The 18,501-nt window shown below is 49.6% G+C and overlaps 1 long non-coding RNA gene across 2 annotated transcripts in view; it reads left to right on the top strand.

The window, feature by feature from the left end:
• Positions 1 to 5,248: 5,248 nt before the first annotated feature.
• Positions 5,249 to 18,501, top strand: part of LOC141258314 (uncharacterized) — a 93,798-nt gene continuing 80,545 nt past the window's right edge. For both annotated transcript variants that reach the window (XR_012318285.1, XR_012318284.1), the window contains exons 1-2: positions 5,249 to 5,363; positions 8,477 to 8,566. This is a non-coding gene — a long non-coding RNA (uncharacterized lncRNA). The remainder of the gene's footprint in view (positions 5,364 to 8,476; positions 8,567 to 18,501) is intronic.

The raw sequence follows: 18,501 nt of genomic DNA, 5'->3' as shown, positions 1-18,501 counted from the left end.
GTGTCTTCTGAGCAGTTTGTCAGCTTTTGGACACCTTTGAAGGTGTTTTCTATGTGTTTTTATTTGCCTGCCATTGGTTTTAATGGTGTTCGACGGTGTTCGACATTGTTCTAAGGTGTTGGACGAACAGTTCCACGAACATCCCGGTGTTCGATGAACCGAACTGCACCCGAACACTACGGGGGTGGCTCAACACTAGAGCCGAGGTCATGTCCAATGAACTCGGCTCACCTCATGCACGTCACTGACAGCGTGGGAAAATTCTTCTGCGCTTGCCGTGAGCGCAAGAGAATTCTCTCACGCTGGGATGGCATTCTGATGACAGGCTGGATCGCAGCTGAGCGCTGCCATCCAGCTTGTCATCCTTCAGAGACACTGCAGAGCTCAGGCATTATGGGAACTTCCGATTCCGGTATTCAATATTCTAAAAGTATCGGAACTCAGTACCGGAACTCCGATACCGCGAATATCGGTCGATACCCGATATTTCAGTATCGGAATGCTCAACACTAGTCCCTTGTCCTTCAGTTCCACTCTTCCCACTTTTACTGCCACATCCTTAACCCCGACTAGGTTAATGGGGAGGCCATTAGAGGCATACACGGAAAGGATTGGAGCTGGCGGGTGAAGTTCGTCTATGGACCAGAACCTTTTGTAGAGGACATCAGGCATGATGGTTACTGAGATCCTGTGTCCAGCAGGGCAGGTGTCGCGATGCCGTCCAGCACAATGGACAGGAAAGGTCTTCCTCCCACGAACCAATGGTACCAGTTTGATGGGCCTGCTTGATTTACTCCTGGGTGTCGGCCCTCTGCCCCAGGGTTTGCTCGTTTAAAGGACAGTTCCGCGTGGTGTGGCCTGCTTTATTACAGCGGTAGCAGATGAAGTCTTCTGGAGGGTGCCGTTGGTCGTTGGTCCTCCCACGGGTTGGCGTTGTCCTCCTCCGGGGTGGCGTTGTCCTCCTACGGGGTGGCGTTGTCCTCCTTTTTCTTCTCATCCAGGGGACATCCTCAGGGCTATCGGCTAGCAGGATCCTTCCTTCCGGCTCAGGCTCCGTCTGTAGCTGCAGGGTGCTCATGACAGTGGCCAGGGTTTTACTTAACTGGCGCACTTCAGAGCGTAAGCTGTCCAGCTCGTTAGGGGGCACTGTTTGCATCCTTGTTTCAGCCGTCAATGGAGGAACAGTGGGTGCTGTGGGCACTGGGGTGGCCCCACCCAGGTAATGCTGGATAGCAGTGTCTGTGATTTCCAGGGGCTGCAGGCCCTTTAAAGCCATGTCCTTAAGGGTATCAAAGGTGGCATCTGGATGGCCTAAGGCCCACCACCATACAGTTCTGCTCTCCTCCTGGGACTTCAACCCCTGGATGAACTGTTCCGTCAGCATTTTATTTCCTCATGGATGCTGACTGGACTAACCTGTTTCAGGGCCCGCAGGGCCTCCTGTAAGCGCCAGGCATAGTCCCCGATACCGTCCTCGGGTTTCTGGACACACTGGTAGAACCTCATCTGGAGATCTGTCTCAGTGCGGTTTTCAAACGCTATCTGCAATCTTTTAAAGATGATGGACACTGATTCTTGGTCTTTGGCTGGCCAGGTTTCAACTTCTCGCTCAGCGGCACCAGTCAATTGTCCTAACACTACAGCGGCTCTCTGCTTGCCAGTCATAGAATACATATCCATTATGCCGCATATTTTACTCTTGAATCCAGACAGTGTGTCCGGTTTACCATTATACTGGGGGAACCACTTCGCTCCAGGGATATACGGCAGGGCCATAGGGATCAACGGAGTTACGACCCCTGCTGGTGGAGCGGCCGCTCTGGCCTGTGCGGCGCCGGGCGCAGATTGGGCATCAGGAGCGTTAACCGGTGCTCCGGCGGCTTGCTGGTCGTCGGCCATTGTTGCGCCCCCCTAGTGAACCGGAGCCTACCTTCTTCCACAGGTAGGCCGCAGCGACGGTCTTCTTTCAGGACCTTGCGTCGCTTGCGTCTGACTTCAGAGCGTCCTCTGGCTCCTTCCAGGACCTGACGCTTCCTGGTTCGACGTCAGGGGCGGGTCGTGTCCTCAACTTTGCGCGCTTCTAGCGGTTACGCCTCCCAGGTTCCCGCGGTTACGCCCTTCTTCCCGCGCTGCAGCGCGATAATGGCGGCGTTCCTCACAGCAGTTTAACACACAGTTCAGTTCAATAAAGGCGCACAGTACCTGATGGCAGCGGGCACGCAATCCTGTTCGTGACGCCAAAACATGACGCGCCCCCTGGGCCGTGGGGTACTCGGCAGCCGGGCCTCTGGTGGCCGGGGGATATCACGGTGACTGGCCCGGTCCGTGACCCAGGGCGGTCAGTGAAATGGGGGGTTTCTTTTATATGGGTTTTTTTCGTGACGCCACCTGTGATGTCTGGTGAGGATCACCAGCGCTGCAACAGTCCTGTGAGGCAGATATTAGGGCAGCAAATGATGGGACAGCTCCCCACAGGTGGAGCAGGCCTCAGAGCAGTGTAGGGGATGTACTGGATGGTGGTGCAGGGGAGAGACGGCAGGTCGGTCCCGGAGGAAGGATGGACCCTCACACAGGGGTAAGCTTCAGTACCTTTACTGGTGATGCTGCAGGCACGGTCCAGGGTGCTCCAGGTGAAGGGCGCACTTCTGGACTCTCCCCAGTGAGCGGGTATAGGGCCTCCTGATCCGTTGCTTTATTCTCTAAGCTTCTGGCCTGCCTGGAGCTGGGCCTAGCTTGGTTACTGTCTCTCTCTGCACCTGCTGACCTGGTGGTAGGGCCTTCTCTTTGGAGATCACTCTCCCTGGACGCTGGGACCTCTGTGACTCCTGGCTCTGGTACTACAATCAGCATTAGGTGGACCTGGGACCTGTAGTTCTCCAGGGGTTCCGGTGGTTCCTACTGGGTATAAGGAGTCCCTGTAGGCGCGGACCCGGTGTCCGGTATATAAATCGGGGTGAGCTTACTATGCTCCTCTGTCCCCTTAGTTCCACTCTCCTTTTCTCCTCACCGTCGACCACACTCAGGGCCCTTACTACTTGGCAGCTAGCGTGCTGCGTCTTCACCGCTCTCTGAGCGTCGGCACGCTCTCAGCTCACTCAGAGCTGTGTTCTCTCTGAGCACTCACTGCTGAATCACCTCTAGACTCTAACTGAGCTGCCTGGCTCCACCTTCCCTTTATATATCCCTAACGGGCTCCCTCTGCTGGTCTGAGGTGGAAGGTGGAGGTGTATGAATGTAGTGAGGGCCTCTTGTGGAGAAGTCCGTCCATGCACCCTTCTGGGTTCTGTGGCACCAATGCGCAGCAGGGGCGCCACACATTGTGTGCATATCTCCTAAATATTGGCATAAATGGGAGGGTCTCTTAGCCCTTCCAGAAAGAATTAGGTAAAGTGGAGAAGTGGCCATGCATGAGTGCAGCTGTCTTTTTTGTAGTTTATGGGAATAGTGAAATACTTAAAAGAGTTGTCCCACAAGAGGCATTTATCCTCTGGGTCTCGATTCTAACCCCCCAATCTGGATGGTGTCTAACCATGAGTGAGTGGAGAAATGTTAGCCTATGCACCCGCTCTTTCCATTCTTTGCTATCGGAATTCTGAATGCTGCTGAGAGTATTTGGTCGACTGTATTCAAAACGCCTATCGGAATGAATAGAAGTGGCCAATGCATGCTCTGCCACCTCTCCACTCACTGGTGGTCGGACACTGGACAAAATAGGGTACTCTTGTTCTGGAGATAGATGTGGGTCCCAGAGATGAGACCCGCAGTTATCAGACATTCATGGTGTTGGAACCCAACATGGACAATATCTATAATATGTGTAATATGAATGACTGAACTCACAATTTGATCCACAATCTCTGTATTTCACTACAGGTCATCAAAGGACTACATTAAAGAGATCGACCATGTGCTGTGGGTGGTCATAAAACCTATGAGGTATGAAGGCAATTGTGTGTCCTGTTGTGTGGTGCCTTTTGTTTTAGTGATAAAGTAAAGGTTGCATCTACATACGAAATGAGTATTGGCCCTACAGCCTCTTGGATGATACAGGTACACACATCTTCTGTGGTGATCTTGAATGCAGATCCTGTTCGTCACCCATTGTAATCTACATATGTACACTGCCCCTGTGGGTTTGGATTATATACCATTGCTCCTGAGGTAGACATCCTGTCTCTGGCCTATGGATATGTATATTGGTACACAATGCTTATGGCGTTTTATTCTTTTGATGGACATCTTGGAGCCAGCCGAAAAGGAATTGAACCTGTCCTCAGGCCACTTGATACAAAGACCTTTTGGCTGTATGCCAGACACCATCTGCAGGAAGATGAAGACCACTGCAATTATGTATGGCCCTTGACCCTCTTATCCATTCTGGACCTCAGAGCGCCACCTTCAGGAGAGTATCTGCATCAGCAACCATGTGCATGTTTATGGAGAACTCCAAAGACTGTGACCTGATTGGATGGTACCATTATGTGGAGGTGTTACAGGGATGGGCATTGTATGGGCCATGTCTGACGACTGTGTAACTGATATAAAGGTAGCACATCAAACTAGTTAGGCATTCTTCTTCCCACTTCCCATCTTCTACCACCCTCTCCTTTTACCTTTTCCCTTACATTGTTCCCTTGTCCCTTAGTTAGGTTTCCCTTATGTATGTTATTGTAAATATCCTAGTTGTAATAAATCCTCTTTTAAAGATCCACTAACTCTTGTTAATTAATATTAACTAGCACCCCAAAAACTCAGCAGATTCTACTTATGGCATATCCTTTATCGTGAGACACCTCCTTTAATTCTCCTAATGGGTGAATAGAACCAATACTTAACTGACATTTATGGAATTTAATTTCAACATACCAAAAATAGATGGTAATAACCTTTTACGTTATATTACAGTCTTAGGTGTTGGTTTAATCTGCAATGTATCACTCTGACCAGCAAAGATTTTGCATCTGTCGTGGCTCGACTATGGGGCTCAATCTGGTGACCTCTGGTTATGGTTCGGTTTCCTTCTCTGTTGGACCGCACCCTGTATTTTCTCTGTCCAACTGCTGATAATGCTCTTGTCTTTGCTTGGCTTTGCCCTGCAATGTTGCTTCTGTGCAGGTGTTTTCACTTCCTCATTTGGTTTGTCCTATCTTGGGAGGGGCTATTTATACTTTCCTGGCACATGAAGTCTTTGCTGGATCTATTCCAAGTTAGATGGATGTTTGGAGTCCCGGCTCCATAGTCAATGATTATCTTAGTGAGGTTTTCTCTATTACTTCTCCTGCAGTTTGTTTGGGTGTTCCCCTTTGCAGCACTCTACCCATTCTGTTCTATTAAGGGTCTGGGGGTTTCCACGTATACCGAAGGTATTTTTGGGTTCCTTTCTTTTTCTTCTGTTTTTCATGCTTGACTGAGTGAACACGTCTTTAGACCTGTGTCTCACCATCTTTCTGTGTGCACTACGTTCTGTTGTTGTTTTGGGTTTCACTTTGTGTATAGTTGAGGGTGCAGTTAAGGACACTTGGGGCCAGCTGATGTTGATTGGGGGTGCCATTGCATAATTTTAGGGTGCCAACCTTCACAGTCAGGAATGGACAAATCAGGGTCAGGTTAGGGATTTGCCTAGTCTGTATAGGAACCTGTGGTGTGCAGGTTTAACATCTCCCCTGGTTTGTTCATCCCTGTGTGAGTGTTAGGGCTTATTCATAACAGCATCACTGCTCTATATGATGTACATAATTGTGCTCCACTGTGTTTTCCCTTGCATTTTCCCTTACATGTTCACCAGTTGTCCTATTAATATAATATCTTATAGCTAGATCAGAAGTATAAATGGCACACACACATTTATAATTAAAATGTATATCTTTTATTAATCATATTAAAATGTACACATTTATCATGCAAAACAAGTGAATTCTCAAACAGGTTGGAAATAGCCAAGGGGTTGTATCCAATCCCACAGATAATATATTTACATCCAATTAGTTAACACATAATAGTCTTTATTTATCCATCTAATTTATTTAAAAAATTAATTAAATAATAGTTTGGATTCTATTCTCCTAGGTGCTAGGACAAAATATCAAATTGTTGTTCCATGATATTGTCTATACTGTATACTTATGGACAGATAGAAAAGTGACTGGTGCAGCAGTTACAATAAATAATTAATTGATTAATCCTATATCAATTCATCATGTCATTTACTGTGTTTAATAGTAAGGTGATCAGTGCACCACAGACATTGCATGTAAAGTGACTAGTGCATAAAGTTAAATAGATACTCCTTCTTACATCAGTTAATCATGCCATGCACTGTCCTAGAAATAGTAAGGTGACTAGTGCACCATTAGCAGCATTATTATCAGTAATGATCCTCAAAACACCAATGAAGAGAATATACCAGAGAAAGATATAGGGATACAAACCCGCTGCTATTGCCACATGCCCGACGCACGTTTCGTCTTGCTTTCCCGAGGTTAATAAAAGATGTAAATTTTAATTAGAAATGTGTGTGTGCCACTTATAGGTTGTATAGCTAGTAAGCACACACCTACTGTATAATCTGTTGAATTTGTCACTAATAGTGACAGAAGTAGTGTTATCAGATATCAAGCATAAATTTAAAAACAAAGTCAGCTCACCAAAATTTCTATATCCTGCAGGTCAGGTACGTCCCATGCACAGTAAGATGAATGTAGGAAAAGATGAGATTCAGCAGTAGAACTCATGCCTTGTTAAAATTCATCTTCTTTTTTTATAGACTTGGAATCAATCATACAAAAGTTAAAAGTCGCAAATGAATTTCCGAGTTGTGACCATAATAATTGCAGTGATTAAGGATACAGCTCTGAAACCCGTTTGAGACTTTTAACTTTTGTATGATTTATTCCAAGTTGTTTTACTGAGTTACAAAAAAGAAGATGCATTTTAACCAGGCATGAGGTCTAGTGCTCGATCTTATCTCTTCCTACATTTATCAGATATCAGTCCTATACTCCCTGTGGCCAGGGCCGGCCTTTGGGGCGTGCCAGCTGTGCAACTGCACAGGGCGCCTCAAACTTGAGAGTGAAGGGGGGCGCTGCGCTGGCTCCCTCCCCGTCGGTATTTTTCTTATGGAAGAGCAGAGAGGGAGCGCCCAGCGTTTCTTCTGTGCTCAGGCGCCGGCGCCCCCTCTCTGCTCTGAAATGTCCGGCCGGGACCCGGGCGCGCTGCACTCTCTCCTCCTCACACACAGGGGCGGAACTACCGCCCGTGCAGCCGGTTCATTGAACGGGGGCCCCGAGGGAGAGGGGGCCCCTTCAGCCTCCAGCAGGGCCGCCATCAGGGCATGACTGCCCTGACTCCAGTATGGGGCCCGGCCGGTAGGGGCCCCCTTGGGGGCCCCCCTCTTGTGTGTCTCTCTCCTCATGGGGCCCCCGGCCCCATGCTAAGCGCCGGGGCCGGAACATCTCTGTCATGATTTCTCTGACTTCCGGTCATGTGACGGCACCGTCACATGACCGGAAGTCAGGAGAACCTGGTGTCATCGATTTGGACGAGGATTCTGCAGGGATCGCATGGGGGTAAGTATAACAAGTTTTTTTTTTTTTTTAAATACAATTTACTAGGAGTGGGGGGAATGGGAGGTGCACATGTGGGGGAGGGGAATGAGAGAGGTGCACATGTGGGGGAGGGGGATGAGAGAGGTGCACATGTGGGGGAGGGGGATGAGAGGTGTGCACATGTGGGGGAGGGGGATGAGAGAGGTGCACATGTGGGGGAGGGGGATGAGAGAGGTGCACATGTGGGGGAGGGGGATGAGAGAGGTGCACATGTGGGGGAGGGGGATGAGAGATGTGCACATGGGGGGGATGAGAGAGGTGCACATGTGGGGGAGGGGGATGAGAGAGGTGCACATGTGGGGGAGGGGGATGAGAGAGGTGCACATGTGGGGGAGTGGGATGAGAGAGGTGCACATGTGGGGGAGGGGGATGAGAGAGGGGCACATGTGGGGGAGGGGGATGAGAGATGTGCACATGGGGGGGTGAGAGCTGCACATGGGGGAATTGGGAGAAAATGAGCTGCACATGGGGGAATTGGGAGTAGGGGGATAATGAGCTGCACATAATGAATGTGGGGTGGGGGACAGTAAATGATGATGGGGTGGGGAGAGCAGGACATGATATAATGAATTGGGGCAGGGGGTGCATGTAAATAATGAATGCGGGGAGCAGGAAGTATAGAGTAGGGGGCGTTGCGGATGCAGGAGTGTAACTGGTAACAAATTGGCGGAAAGAGTAGAGGTTCTAATTAAATTATATATTAAGTGCCTATTTACAGTTAATGGGGGCACCGTGGTGGATTACAATTTATATTTGGAATGGTAGGTTGTATAATAACTAACCATATATTGATGGTGGATACACGTCTGTATTCAGCTGCGTAATGTAGAAGTTGGGGAATGTGCTCTAGATAACTGTGTTATTTTATGCAGAGACGAGTCCTGGCTGGAAGACGTAATGGCGGTCTGTGCTGGATGAAGGAGAAAAGCGTAGCTGAAGGACTTCACCTAGAGACGTCACCAGTGAGTCAGTGTATTACATGTACACTTACACTATATACTATGTACCGGGCTCCTGTGTATAATGTCACTGGTGATCACTGTATTACCTGTACACTGACACTATATACAGAGCTCCTGTGTATAATGTCACTGATGATCACTGTATTACCTGTACACTGACACTATATACAGAGCTCCTGTGTATAATGTCACTGGTGATCACTAGATTACCTGGACACTTACATTATACATACCATGTATAGAGCTCCCGTGCATAATGACACTTATGGTAATATTAGTAATGTGGTGGTAATATTAGTAATGTGGTGGTAATATGTGGTCTGGTCATGGTGTGGCAGTTTTTCCCCCTTCTGTGTGGTATTATTCGGTCACTATGTTGTGGTAATATGTGGTCTGGTCATGGTGTGGCAGTATTCCCTGTATGTGGTATTATTGGTCATTTTTAAAAAAAAATGTATATGACACATTCCCTTAAAGAAAACTAAATAAAAATATATCTAAAAAGAGTATTGGATATTTTAAGAAAATTTTAATAGGTTAGAGTAGGGCCCTGCCAGAAGAGTCTACCTTATCGTGGTGGCGGCTTTAAAACTTTTCAACTTTTGTTGCTTGTTATTACTTGATCATTTGATTAATAAAAAATGCACTTGTTGTTTTCACCTACATGAGTTTAATTTTTTTTCTTTGGGGGGGGGCGCCAAGAGGGATTTCGCACAGGGCGCCATATACCCTAAGGCCGGCCCTGCCTGTGGCATACGGTGCAGAAAGTAGAAGCTAAATAAAATGAACCTTAGATTGTTAGATCTGATGTTCTATACTAAAACAACCATATATGACACTTAATATTCTTGTAAAAGTAACAGTCAAGGAAATTCATTAGGAAAAAGTCCTTTATATTAAGATCTATTGTCTGTAGAAACTAATGCTTGTCACGTCTATAAAGTTAGAAGTTTGTTCCATATGACTTGCAAAAATATGTGCACTCCTGGAGTTTTGGATCTACTCATGTATCTTGGCATCAAGAATAAAGTTTGGATCACTGTCTCCAGGGGCAAAGCAAAAACACTTGCATCGCCTGAATTTATTTTCTATGTAAACATCATTGCAAAATATATTTGGCTTGTAATGGAATAAATAAAACAAAGAAAAATACAATTACAAAATCTTATCATATCCAATGGACCATTTCACTGAATGAACACTTTTTGGATCTAAATCCCTGCCATAGAGCAAAATGAAAAACATAAAATGCTGACTGGCTGCAGCTGCCACTACTAGAGGGAGCTTTAGAGCTTACTGTATATTGAAAGGGTATGTTCACACTTAGTGTTTTTGCTGCATATTTTATGCAGCATATTTGCGCAAAATACATAGTGTTTTACAGTATCAGCATATTCAATGAGATTTCTGAAATCCTATGCACACACTGCGTTTTTTTTTGTGCATGTGTAGCACCCTGAGGATTCGGCTGCTACAGGGGTATTGCACCTCAACCCAGAGGTGTGATATTCCACTCCCGGGTAAGGATGGAGTGTGGAACTGAGCTCAGTCAGCTGCATGCACTACACACATCCCATTTCCGGAGGGCAGACCAACGGTACTCCCACTTAGAAATGTGCAGGTACGATCGAGTTTGTCCTTGGCTGGAGTGGGAGGGGGGTGGTACATCCCAGTAGTGTAGGGGCAGATAGGGGGAGCAGCCTGGGTAAAGTTAGGAGCTCATTGGGTGCTGGTCACCTGAGCTCACACATAGAGGGAGTATATAAGGTGGGCACCATCTAAGATCAGGGTCAGTCTGAGAGAAGTCAGTCAGCCACAGTCAGTCAGTCTGTGAGTCTTTGCAGAGCAGTGGAAGAGAGCAGAAGAGCAGAGCAGCCCCAGCCCAAGAGTGAGAGAGGAGAGCAAGAAAGACCCAGAGGGGGAGAAAGAAAGAACTCTGAGAGCCCAAATATAATCACAGGGTGAAGAGTTGGCAACAGGGTACCGGATCCCAAACTGGTGGGGGCTACAGCATACCTCAGCCAGAGACCGGAGGCCGTGGGCAGCATCTGCCACGGCCACCCACCATATCCACCCGGAAGGCAGACCACGCGTAGGGTCAGGGGACCCAGAGACAAGGGTTCGCCAACAAGAGGCCCGAGGGAGCCGGACATAGGTGGATCCCTGGTGGGGAAGGCCAGAGACAAGGACAGGACAGAACGGGAGCTCAGAACCACGCTCCAGAACTACTTGGGAGTTGGCCGAGTCCAGGACCTGGTGGACGCAGCACGGCTCGGGTGGTCACTCAAGGCCAGAGTGACCGGAACATCTGCAGTAAGTAAAGAACCCTGAACTGCACAACCCGACTCTGACTCTCATTACCATCATCCCTGCACTTCCACAACCACCATCCTCTGCACCTGACCCCCTGAGGCTATACCCCTCCCGTTGGGGGTTTTACTACCTAAGCTGCACAAACACCATCAGCCTCAGCGGACCTTGCTGCAGCGGCGGCCGTAGTGACCGCAATTCAACGGGTGGCGTAGTCGACATAAAGAACTTTAGTAACATCAGTAAGGACTGCCACACACTGAGCTTGACACCCTGGGCACGGACCAGGTCACAGCCACTCGGAGACTACAACCCCCATCTGATCCGGCTCCGGGTATCCCCAACAACACTGGCCCAGGGGGCGCGTCAACTTTGGCGTAGTCGGCAGGATCTCGTGCCCGCAACAACCGGGTACTGCGTGCCTGAAGAAAAGAACAAGTTTACCTCAAAAAGAAGTCTCCTGCCGGTCCCGGAGGGTCCCCGCCATCGGACTCCATCACAGATCGATTCCCGCCGGTTGTCCGCCATTAACAGCTTTTTCCCGCCATCTGCAGAGTTTCCCGCCACTGGGAGACGATTCCCGCCATTTCCAAAGGTTTCCCGCCTTGGAAGAGCGGACGCCATTATGGGTGTGCCAGAGGGTGGCAAGAGGCCGCCTCCCATCGTGGGCCAGGACCGAACATGGCGCCAAAAGTGGAAACCGCCCCCACCAACAGAGACTGTGATGCTAGAGGTGTCTGTCAGCGTGAAAGAACTGCCCCTGGAGCTGACAATCACCAAGTGGCCCCGGGACCGCCCTCGAAGTGGGAGGACTGAGAACAAGAGAACAAAGATGGGTGTCGCTTGGAGCAGTCTGGAGAGAGCGCACCCGGAGACAAGAAGCCTGGAGCAGAGTCCAGAAAGAGCCTACCCGGAGATGGAGGGAGAGCCAGGCAGCACCGACCCAGTGGTCAGGAGCCTGATGCGAGCCGCCACTCCAGGCAGCACCGACCCAGTGGTCAGGAGCCTGTTGCCGGTCGCCACTCCAGAAGGCCTGCTGGAGACAACGGGAGGAGAGCAGAGCAGCACCGACCCGTTGGTCAGGAGCCTGCTAGAAGCAACGACCCCACTAGGCTTAGTGGAGGTCCTGGCACAGCTCCCCCGAGATCGGGAGTGTGCGCAGACTGCGCTGGAGGGCCTCACACAGAGGTTGGCCCGGGTGCAGCGAGAGACGTTGGCGGAGTGGAGCCGAGAGATGGCCCAGCAGACAAGAACCCGTCAGCGGAGCACGCCACCCGAGACGAGGAGACAGACCGCCTCTGAGGATGGCGCAGGAGGACTGAAGGCCGGAGACGGCGCCGAGAAGGGAGCCGAACGAAAGGAGGCAGGTAAAGGGGACGTCTCTACCCCAAACCGGGAAACCGCGTACCTGCCCCAGCTCCCCGTCGCAGAGCCCGAAGTACCCCCTGCCGTGCCCGTAACCGCAACGTCACCGCCGCCGACTAGGCCTCAAACGGAAGCCGCGACCCCTGTGACGTCACACGCCTCGACCCCGAGCGTGACCAAGCAGGAAGTACCACCAGCCTGGTCGCAAGGCCTAGTACCCCTGGGCGCCGCAATACCAACAGCGCCCCCTACCTCCGCGGAGCCACCGGCCTGGTCGCAGGGCCAAGTAACACAGGGCGCCGCCGTCCTTACGGTGCCCTTTACTTTCAAAGTGCCCCAAGCCTGGTCGCAAGGCTTGGGCAACCCGGGCGCCGCTACCACCACAGCGCCCATAACACCTAAAGTACCGCACCTGGGTGAGGACCTGTTCGCCCAGCATACGTGCCCGGATGGGCAGCCCTTCGTATGGCCCCAGGAATACATCCAGCTGGAGCTGCAAAAAGCAAGGGCCATGTGCGAACCCCTGATCCCGGCTCCAAAGCCCATGAAGAGGATCTCGCCCCCGCTAGAAGAGACCCAGTTTGAGTGGGATCCCACTGGAGAAGACCTCATGGGGTTCACTCAGGAGACTCGGGCAGCCGCAGCGGAGCGTGCAGAGTGCTGCCGCCAGCAGCTCGAGGTCTTCGAGAGGGAGCGGAGAGAGAGGCGGGTCCGGGAACAGCAAGCCCAAGTCAGGAGCGCGGAGCAGAAGAGCCGGACCAGGAGAGACCCCCGTGCAGCGCATGGTTCCCGAACTATCGGGACTGTAATAAAATTTAATCTGCCGCATGGGTGGGGTTTCATCAGGGATCACCGCACCCCAGGCGACGTCTTCGTGACCAGGAGAGACGTTGAGTCCCACCTACCGGAGGGACACAGAGGTCGTGACCTGTATGTAGGGGACGAGGTCACCTTTACCCGGCACAAGTGTGCCAAAGGACCCTACGCCCTCCATGTGCATCGCCTGACGGAGGAGGAGCTGCGGTGTGAGGAGGAGCAAGAGGACCCGGACGGGTCTGAAGTTAAAGTTAATCACAAAGAAAGAGCAGGAGGACGTCGTCGTTGAGTACAGCAGAGTAGAAGCTGTATATAGTTGCCCGTTGGGGCACAGTGAACTGTTACTGCTGCTAGTTAAAATATAGTCCCCGTTGGGACCAGAGAACTGAACTGTTCCAGTGTGTCCCATTTTCCCACTGACCGAGGACTGAGAGCGGCCATACCCCTTGTATATAGTTGCGCTTCCTAAAGCGCCCCCTACCGGTTTTATAGAAGAACTGATTTTTCTTCAAGAGACTGTCGCACTTTACCCGGTCACAAGTTGCACCGTGACCGGAGGTACCAGAAGATAAGAAAGTTTTATATGAAAAGTTTATGCTGATATATATGGTGTTTTATATGTTTTATATGTTTATGTTTATGCAAAAATTGTATGTTTTGGTGTTGTTTATATCTTACAGCCCGAGGACGTGCTGTGATTTACCAGGGGGGAATGTAGCACCCTGAGGATTCGGCTGCTACAGGGGTATTGCACCTCAACCCAGAGGTGTGATATTCCACTCCCGGGTAAGGATGGAGTGTGGAACTGAGCTCAGTCAGCTGCATGCACTACACACATCCCATTTCCGGAGGGCAGACCAACGGTACTCCCACTTAGAAATGTGCAGGTACGATCGAGTCTGTCCTTGGCTGGAGTGGGAGGGGGGTGGTACATCCCAGTAGTGTAGGGGCAGATAGGGGGAGCAGCCTGGGTAAAGTTAGGAGCTCATTGGGTGCTGGTCACCTGAGCTCACACATAGAGGGAGTATATAAGGTGGGCACCATCTAAGATCAGGGTCAGTCTGAGAGAAGTCAGTCAGCCACAGTCAGTCAGTCTGTGAGTCTTTGCAGAGCAGTGGAAGAGAGCAGAAGAGCAGAGCAGCCCCAGCCCAAGAGTGAGAGAGGAGAGCAAGAAAGACCCAGAGGGGGAGAAAGAAAGAACTCTGAGAGCCCAAATATAATCACAGGGTGAAGAGTTGGCAACAGGGTACCGGATCCCAAACTGGTGGGGGCTACAGCATACCTCAGCCAGAGACCGGAGGCCGTGGGCAGCATCTGCCACGGCCACCCACCATATCCACCCGGAAGGCAGACCACGCGTAGGGTCAGGGGACCCAGAGACAAGGGTTCGCCAACAAGAGGCCCGAGGGAGCCGGACATAGGTGGATCCCTGGTGGGGAAGGCCAGAGACGAGGACAGGACAGAACGGGAGCTCAGAACCACGCTCCAGAACTACTTGGGAGTTGGCCGAGTCCAGGACCTGGTGGACGCAGCACGGCTCGGGTGGTCACTCAAGGCCGGAGTGACCGGAACATCTGCAGTAAGTAAAGAACCCTGAACTGCACAACCCGACTCTGACTCTCATTACCATCATCCCTGCACTTCCACAACCACCATCCTCTGCACCTGACCCCCTGAGGCTATACCCCTCCCGTTGGGGGTTATACTACCTAAGCTGCACAAACACCATCAGCCTCAGCGGACCTTGCTGCAGCGGCGGCCGTAGTGACCGCAATTCAACGGGTGGCGTAGTCGACATAAAGAACTTTAGTAACATCAGTAAGGACTGCCACACACTGAGCTTGACACCCTGGGCACGGACCGGGTCACAGCCACTCGGAGACTACAACCCCCATCTGATCCGGCTCTGGGTATCCCCAACAACACTGGCCCAGGGGGCGCGTCACATGCATTTTGAACTCTGCTGCATTCTTGCCATATCAATTCTTTCACATCTTTTGCAATGCTTTTCACCCATTCAAAAAACAGCAAAAATGCAATATGCGAACATACTGATAGGGTATGTGCACACGAGTATTTGCAGAAGGATTTTCTGCACCAAAAGCCAGCGTGTTGGCCGTAAAAATGCTGCCTAAAATACAAATGTTTTTCACAGGTTTTTATGCTAGTTTTATATGCAGTATTAATTACATATTTTTCCCCTTCTGTCACGGGTGTGTCAGGTGTAATAGTCAGTCACTCTGGATCTGGCTGTAGAAGGTCACTGCGCTTGGCATTACACACGCCTTCTTAATCCTTCTGCCTTTAGGATCCAGCTGCAACCTCCCTCCTGCTGCTGATTGACACACCCTTCCCTGGGGGTTTAAAACACTCAGCTTACTCCAGGGAATCGCCGGTGATACTTCTATGTCCAGGCTTGGAGCACTAGCAGTCGGCTAGCGTCTTCTCTGGTGCCCTTGGAGGACAGTTGGCGTTACTCCTCTGGTGTCTGCTCAAGCTAAGTTTATCCTCTTTGTCTGTCTACCTTGTTGTCTTTAGTTTGTAGTGGGGCCTGACCAGTGCTCACTCCTCCCCCTCCCTATCTAGGGCCAAGCTCTAGGGTCAACCAGGGTTTAGGGTCCTGCTCGGCGATAGGTGTGGATCCTATATAGGGACTGTAGGGTAGGCAGGGTTATATTAGATATGCCTAGGGGTCTCCACTCCCCCTTTCCCTAGTGTTTGGGCGTCCTTCCCCTCTTCCCTTCGTGTTGCACTTATTCTTTCCCACACCTTGCACATTCATTTGAATGGCTGAAAATTGGTACAAAAACGCTGAAAAAGTTGATATACTGCAGAGAAACGCTTTCATGGTTCAAATTTGTCTCCCTGCGCAGCCAACACAAATATGAAGTTATCCTGCTTTCTTGTCTCTTTGTAGCACATGTCCAGAAGCAGCTTGGCCCACACTACACAACTGTGAATCCAGCACTGGGGTGAGATAAACCTCTTACTAGAAAGGAACAGACAACAGTGTTTGTGCTTCTCTCTGCCTCTCTAACTCTTCTCCTCCATACTCCTTCCTCTGTCTAATTTTGACCATTGCAGATTTTACCTGTTTTTCAGACTGAATGATGAGTTCAAAAAATGGGAAGAAGTAGCTTATAAGTGGAGAAAAAGCAGATTTCGCTTATAAGTAGTGTTGAGCGATACCTTCCGATATCAGGAAATATCGTATCGGATTGGATCGGGCCGATACCCAAAAAGTATCGGATATCGCCGATTCCGATACCGGAAACCAATGCAAGTAAATGGGACACAAATATCGGAATGAAAATAAACCCTTTCTTTCCTTGTAGGTTAATTCTACATGAAGTAAAACAACTAAGAATAATGTAGAATGACATGAAAAGCCGGCAATTCAGCAGCGGCATTCACCGGTACCCGACAATTTACAACAGAAAGAATAGAGCATCACACATAGATTAGATAGATAGAAACATGTCAGTCACATATATATGAAGTACAGTGACAGTGTTGCTTACTGTACTTGTCATTTAGTGTAAAGGATTTATTAAAAAAAATATTAGTGTTTTCGTGCACCGTCTCTTTAAAAAAGCCGGCCGGCAATTCAGCAGCGGTACCCGACAATTTATAACAGAAAGAATAGAGCTTCACACATAGATTAGATAGATAGAAACATGTCAGCCACATATATAAGAAGTACAGTGACAGTGTTGCTTACTGTACTTGTCATTTAGTGTAAAGGATTTATTTAAAAAAATATTAGTGTTTTCATGCACCGTCTCTTTAAGAAAGCCGGCCGGCAATTCAGCATCTGTACCCGACAATTTAGAATAGAAAGAATAGAGAATCACACATAGATTAGATAGATAGAAACATGTCAGTCACATATATATGAAGTACAGTGACAGTGTTGATTACTGTACTTGTCATTTAGTGTTAAAATAAAGGATTTATTTAAAAAAAAATTGGCGTGGGGTTCCCCTTAATTTTAGGCTCTAGCGGAGGTTAAGCAGACAGCTGGGGCAAATGTTTGAAGCCTGGGAAGGGGGTAATACCCACGGAGCTTCCCAGGCTACTAATATCAGCCCCCAGCTGAATACCTAGCCTTTACTAGCTATTAAAATGGGGGAACCCCCCAAAAAAAATAACGTGGGGTCCCCCCTAATTTAATAGCTAGCACAGGCTAGGCAGACAGCTGGGGGCTGATATTAATAGCCCAGGAAGGGTGCCATGAATATTGGCCCCCTCCCAGGCTAGAAACACCAGCCGTCAGCCGCCCCAGAAATGGCGCATCCATAGGATGCGCCAATTCTGGCACTTAGCCTCGCTCTTCCACGCTGCCCTGGTGCGGTGGCAGGGGGTAATAGGGTTGGGGTTGATGTCAGCTTATAATGCCAGCTGACATCAAGCCCAGGTTAGTAATGGAGAGGCGTCTATAAGACACCCCCATTACTAACCCCATAGTCAAAGTTAAAGAAAAACACAAACACCCAGAATAAAGTCCTTTAATTGAAATAAAGACACAATCCTTTATTGTTCTAAATTAAACCATACTTACCATCACGCCCATTCCAGCTGAAGCCAATGATCTCCTGCAATAAAAGTAAAATAATAAAGCAACCTCATCCTTACCTTTCCATGGTTCCCACGACAGCTTCAGCTCTGCTACATCGAGATGACAGGCTGGACCGCAGCAGAACGCTGCCATCCAGCCTGTCATCCCGCAGACACTGAGAAGCGCAGGCATGCTTGCGCTCCTCAGTGTCTCTCTGTGACGTCATCCAGATGAGCCGAGTTCATGTCCAATGAACTCAGCTCACCTCATGCACGTCACTGACAGCGTGGGAAAATTCTCACGCTGAAGTGCTGAGTGCAGGAGAATTTTCCCACGCTGTCAGTGACGTACATGAGGTGAGCTGAGTTCATTGGACATGACCTCGGCTCATCTGGATGCCGTCACAGCCAGACACTGAGGAGTGGAAGTATGCCTGCGCTTCTCAGTGTCTGCGGGATGACAGGATGGATGGCAGCGTTCTGCTGCGGTCCAGCCTGTCATCTCGATGTAGCAGAGCTGAAGCTGTCGTGGGAGCCATGGAAAGGTAAGGATGATGTTGCTTTATTATTTTACTTTTATTGCAGGAGATCGTTGGCTTCAGCTGGAATGGGCGTGATGGTAAGTATGGTTTAATTTAGAACAATAAAGAATTGTGTGTTTATTTCAATTAAAGGACTTTTTTCTGGGTGTTGTGTTTTTTTAAATACTTTACTAGAAATTCATGGTGGTCATGTCTAATATTGGCGTGACCCCATGAATTTCGGGCTTAGGGCCAGCTGATAATGCCAAGCTGGCCTTAACCCCTTTATTACCCAGTGAGCCACCGCACCAGGGCCCTGGATGAGTTGGGTACAGCGCCAGAAGATGGCGCTTCTATGAACGCGCC

This window comes from Phyllobates terribilis, unplaced genomic scaffold, assembly GCF_046119375.1.
Source record: "Phyllobates terribilis strain yellow unplaced genomic scaffold, ASM4611937v1 Scaffold_3__8_contigs__length_932513732, whole genome shotgun sequence".
In the NCBI taxonomy this organism is placed as follows: domain Eukaryota; kingdom Metazoa; phylum Chordata; class Amphibia; order Anura; family Dendrobatidae; genus Phyllobates; species Phyllobates terribilis.
The sequence above is the reverse complement of the archived record's forward strand: the minus strand, read 5'-3'. Positions and strand labels throughout refer to the sequence as shown.